Below are 6225 nucleotides of genomic sequence, written 5' to 3'. Positions count from 1 at the left end.
GCTGTACAGCAGAGATTCAGTTACACATATATATACATTCTTTTTATATTCTTTTCATTATGGTTTATCATAGGATGTTGAATATAGTTCCCTGTGCTATACAGTAGGACCTTGTTATTTATCCATTCTATATATACTAGTTTGCATCTGCTAAACCCAAACTCCCACTCCAGCCTTCCCCCCAAGCCCCCTCCCCCTTGGCAACCACATGTCTCTTCTCTATGTCTATGAGAGGAAGAGACAAAATTTAACCTGGAATTTGAAGTCAGGGCTGCCCGGATTCAGGGCCTACTTGCCAATAGCTCTTAATCCCAGCTGCAGCTTGGGAGCCTTGTTTTTCTTTTGGCCACACCGCACAGCATGCAGGATCTTAGTTCCCTGATCAAGGGATCGAACCTGCATCCCCTACCATTAAGAAGTGCAGAGCCTTAACCACTGGACCGCCAGGGAAGTCCCAGGTTGCGAGCTTTAAAAAATACCCCTGCCTGGCTTCCATCTCCAGAGATTCTGCCTTAATGGCTTAGGCGTGTGGCCTGGGCATCAATTAAAATCTCCCCATGTGATTCTAATAGTAGCCAGAGTTGACAACCACGAACTAGGCTTTATTGACTCTTGAATGACTGATAGCTCCTCCTTCAGATTATTACAGAAGTATGTGCTTGTTATTGAAATAAATCTCTTATGTATGGAATTTCAAGCCAAGTTGGGAGACATAATAACTATACTGATGATGAGAATGGTAATAGCTGTTTACAGTTGTATAGGCTTTGTCATTTACAAAGGGCTTTCTTATACATTCTCTTCCACTTAATCCTCAAAACAACCCTGTGAATTAACGATCTTTAGCTCCATTTTACAGATTACCAAACTGAGGCTCAGAGGTTCATAAACCTGCCCAAAAGATCACACAGTAAGCAGCAGAACTTTGGTCTTCTTATTTCAAATTCCCTACTCTCTTGCTTCCAGCACAGTTACAACCTGCCCAGGTCACATATTTGCAGACAATAACTGCATACATCTCCCTAACTCACCCCTTCCTTTCTATGCCTGCAGCCTCAGCTCCAGCCTTAGCCTTCTTTCACCTTGGCAACATCATTTTGTAGGGATTCCCATCTCTGGCACCAGGTCTTTCTGTTCAATTTTCAAGGTCATGGTTCAGTTTGCCACCTATCAACTTTATTTTTTCCTTTGTAAAGGCATAAATGACATCAACACAAATCAAAAGAAAAGAAAAAATAATTCATTGATCATCCTGCCACCCCATGAGTCACTTGTTTTCATTTTTATGCTCCCCTTTCCAGGGCTTGGCCGTATGCATACATCGTTTTTACATACTTATAATCACGGCATAGATGCAATTTCATCTGCTTGTGTCACTTAGCATTATATCATAATCATTTGCTGTGTTGCTACAGTGTCTTTATAATTGTCATTTTAATGGCCACATAATATTCCATTGAGTGGATGTGCCATCATTTACTTAAGTATTTCCAATTTTTCACCATTACAGATGATGCTGTAATAAACATCTCTGCACAAAGAACTTTTTTCTTCTTTTGGGTGGTTTCCTAAGCTGTCTACCATGTTAAATACACCTCTTCTTCTCATTCAGTCATCCATTCATCCAACCTTTCATTCAGTTTGCAGACATTGTCAGGCATCAGGGCACATGCTCAGAACAATCAGACGAGGGCCCTGTGCTCGGTCCGGTGGTAAGACAAGCACCTCAGCAAATATTTTGTGATATTATGCTAAAAGTGCTATGAGTCCAGTCCAAATTCTGTCTCTTTCTCCTGGGGTGGCTTCTCCATTGTTCTCTTACTGGGACTTTGTCTCCTTCCTGGAAGCTCCAGCTAACCTCATTTCTCCAATCTCTTTTTTCTTCCTTGCCTCTTGGTGTCCCTAACTCAAAGTTCCCATCCTTTGAGCAATCTGTCCCAACTCGACCCTGGAATGTGGACTCCTCAAAACACACAAGTTTTCTCTCTTCATCCAAACATCTCTGACCGCCACCTCCTCTTAAGAAGCCTTCCCAAAGGCTACCAAGTATGGCCCTTAGGCCAAATTGGGCCTGCAGTTTTGTTGTGTGTGTTGGGTGCAGTGTTTGGATTGGCGTGCCTGTGGGCTGGGCATGCCTTTCTGCTTTCCCCTGGGTCATCACTCCCTACTGCCTCAGATTAGGTCAGCTCCACTCAGGAACTTTCCCTGCCTGGCCTGAACTGGCAAGGCAAACTAGGTCCCCTCAACTAAACCTGGAACTTTCAGTATCTTCCCTCACTTCCATGCCCCTCTACTGTAGGAATTTAATTTCTCCTATTTTCCAACCTTTACACATGTTGCTCTTTTGTTAATGTATGTCCACTTGCTTCATTCATTTATTCAGTCAGTCAATTGGTCAGTTAAGGAATCCTTACTGAACACCTATATTGTATCAAGTCCCCTGTGGGATGCTGGATGTAGAGAAATGAATGACTAGTGATCTTTTCACGGGTAGAACTCGTGGTCCAGTGTACACTTGGCCTTCATGGATTTTGATTATAAACTCCATTCAAGGAAGAATTGAAGGCAAAAGATCCAGTTGGTTAAAATACTTTATGTAGGGTCTTGCATAGGAAATGACTTAGTGCTCTTTGATGATGACTTTGCCAAAGTGAAGGGTATTCAAGGACCATTCTACTTCATCATATCATGCCCCACTGGCATTTAGCTTTGCACCAGCTACTGACAAAATTCATATTCCTTCCAGGATAAAACTGGTCACCTGGAAGAGACTGGATAATTATCTTAAGATTTCTCATTGGTAATAACCTTATCCTTTCCTCTTATGTGATCCCTGCCTTTGTATAAACAAGCTTCTGTTTTGTTCATACACTGCCAGACTTTTGCATAAGTACAGGTCGTAGGGCCTGAGTGTGAGAGAGCCCAGACCCTCCTGCCTTCTAAGGATCACAGTGGAGATGTCTCCTTACCCAGACAAGAGGAAAAATAGGGGAGCAAAGAAGAAAGGCAGTCGTGATCATACATGGCTTGTCCATGGCATTTGACCCTTGTTGTGAAAAATTCTCTTGACCTGCTCTTATTTTCTGTGTATCTGCCTCAGTGCTTGCTCTGGGTTATCCTACCTCTGGGGTTTTCCTTTACCATTTTCTCTGACAGTCTTTCTTTCTCTGCCCATATTAAAATAAATTTAGTAACAGTTTTATTGAGATATAATTCACACACCATATAGCTCACCCATTTAAAGTATGCCATTCAGTGGTTTTTAACCAGTCAGAATGGCCATCATCAAAAAATCTAGAAACAATAAATGCTGGAGAGGGTGTGGACAAAAGGGAACACTCTTGCACTGCTGGTGGGAATGTGAATTGGTTCAGCCACTATGGAGAACAGTATGGAGGTTCCTTAAAAAACTACAAATAGAACTACCATATGACCCAGCAATCCCACTACTGGGCATATACCCTGAGAAAACCAAAATTCAAAAAGAGTCATGTACCAAAATGTTCATTGCAGCTCTATTTACAATAGCCCAGAGATGGAAACAACCTAAGTGCCCATCATCGGATGAATGGATAAAGAAGATGTGGCACATATATACGATGGAATATTACTCAGCCATAAAAAGAAACGAAATTGAGCTATTTGTAATGAGGTGGATAGACCTAGAGTCTGTCATACAGAGTGAAGTAAGTCAGAAAGAAAAAGACAAATACTGTATGCTAACACATATATATGGAATTTAAGGAAAAAAAATGTCATGAAGAACCTAGGGGTAAGACAGGAATAAAGACACAGACCTACTGGAGAATGGACTTGAGGATATGGGGAGGGGGAAGGGTGAGCTGTGACAGGGCGAGAGAGAGGCATGGACATATATACACTAACAAACGTAAGGTAGATAGCTAGTGGGAAGCAGCCGCATGGCACAGGGATATCGGCTCGGTGCTTTGTGACCGCCTGGAGGGGTGGGATAGGGAGGGTGGGAGGGAGGGAGACGCAAGAGGGAAGAGATATGGGAACATATGTATATGTATAACTGATTCACTTTGTTATAAAGCAGAAACTAACACACCATTGTAAAGCAATTATACCCCAATAAAGATGTTAAAAAAAAAAGTATGCCATTCAGTGGTTTTTAATGTAAACACCAAGTTGTGTAACTTTCACCACTGTCTATTTCAGAACACTTTCATTATCCTCAAAAGAAACTCCATACCCCTTAGCCACCACCCCCAATTTCTCAATCCTCACCAGCCCTAGGAAACACCTAATCTACTTTGTCTCTCTGGATTTGCCTATTCCAGACATTTCATATAAATGGAATTATGTGAAAAACAATATGTGGCTTTTTGTGTCTGGCTTCTTTCCCTTAGCATAATTGTCAAAGTTTGTGTCACTACTTCATTCTTTCTCTAACTGAACAATATTGCATTGTATGCATAGGCCGCAATTGGTTTATCCATCCATCCATTGATGGACATTTCAGTTGTTTCCAACTTTTGACTGTTGTGAATAGTGCTGCTAGGAACACTTGTGTACAAGTTGTTGTGTGGACATATGTTTTCATTTCTCTTGAGTATACACCTAGGAGAAGAATTGCTGGGTCAAATGGTAACTCCATGTTTAACCTTTTGAAGAATTACCAGACTGTCTTCCAAAGGGCCTCTGTCTACCTTTTAATGTTGCTTTTCCTCTTCTCCTTTTCACTGTTGCTGATATTTTCTACATTTCCATTTCTAGCTCAGATTTCAATCCTGTGCTGACTGTGAAGATCTCCACTTGAACATCCCATAGGCTCTTCAACTTAACATTTCAAAATGGAACTCATCATCTCCTCCCTGCCCCACACTGTGTTGCCTCTTCCTCTCGTGTTGCCTATCCCAGTGCGTGTTACCATCATCTACACAGCTACCCAGACACCAGACATATACTAGATGCCTCTTCTCCCTCATTCTCCACAACCAACTCATCACCAAGTTTTAAAGGTTCTGTTTTCTCAATAACTGTCCAATCCACCTCCTCCTCTTCATCTCCATTTGCCAGTGCTCCAGTTGAGGTCCCATCTTGCCCAAAATAGTAATCTTTCCTCTAACCTCTAATTTCAGTATCCCTCCATCCTAAAATATCACTGCTAATGTGATAAGCCACTTTCCTGCTCAAAATTATTCAGACTATAGGATTAAATTTACCTTTTTTGCCTGATATGGTAACAGGTAAAGCTCCAGCAGTACTGAATTAGGTATGCTCTCCCATACCTCTGTGGTTTGCAGTACTGTTTCCTCTGTCTTGAAGACTCTCCCCATGCTTGTCCACTGAACAAATTCCTACTCATCCTTCAGAGCCCAGATTAAATGCTACCTCCTCTGTAAAGCCCTCCCTGAATTCCTCAAGTAGACTCTGGCTTCACTTTCTCCATATTACCACTGAACTTACGCATATATACCCTTACTAGAGACTTCATTGTAAATGATGTTTCTTTAACTCTCTTCTTTTTTAGACTTCAAGATATTCGAGGGCAAGGGGACTGTATAATTTCATCTCTGAATACCCAGCCCCTAGCAGAGTATCCAGTGTCTGGCAGAAGGATACACACACACACATACATACATACACACTGAAATAAGGAAAAAAGAAAGTATGTTTTATTGATTTTATCGACTCTTTGACCACCTGCTCTGGGCCAAGAATGTTAAACACTTGGCATATTATCTCATTTAATCCTTGCAGCATTCCCTACTTGGTATCTCTAACTTAAAAATGAGAAAACTGGGGCTCTTTGAGATTTGGAAACATGCACATTCACATTTATCTTCAAGGTAGAGGCAAAGGTGAAAAAGAGTAAAGAACTGAAACTCCCTAGGGGATAGTCTTTCCTCAAAAGGGCCCCAACCTGAATCCTCATCAGCTCTATCATTCATTCAGGCCCAAAGCCCTCAAATAGTGTTCTATCTACAGACCACAGACATGTACATCCCCTTTCCATGAGGGGAATGTCCGGAAAGGACCTTAATCTCATAGAAATGGTACCTCTTGATCTACCTCGGTTTCATCTTCTCATCCCAAGACCCCAAGTGGCCGATCACAGCCACCTCCATTCCTCCTGTTTGGGAGCTTGATCATCTTCCTAGCTGTCTTGACCTGTCTGTGGCCAAATGCCTTTTCACTTGAACTGATCTGAGATCAGATGGGAGTTTGCAAAAGAAATCTTTTTCAGAAATTGAGGGG

This window comes from Aethalodelphis obliquidens, unplaced genomic scaffold (assembly GCF_003676395.1).
Source record: "Aethalodelphis obliquidens isolate GAN/ISIS:26980383/991018 unplaced genomic scaffold, ASM367639v1 scaffold85, whole genome shotgun sequence".
Classification (NCBI taxonomy): domain Eukaryota; kingdom Metazoa; phylum Chordata; class Mammalia; order Artiodactyla; family Delphinidae; genus Aethalodelphis; species Aethalodelphis obliquidens.
This window is presented reverse-complemented; position numbering follows the sequence as displayed.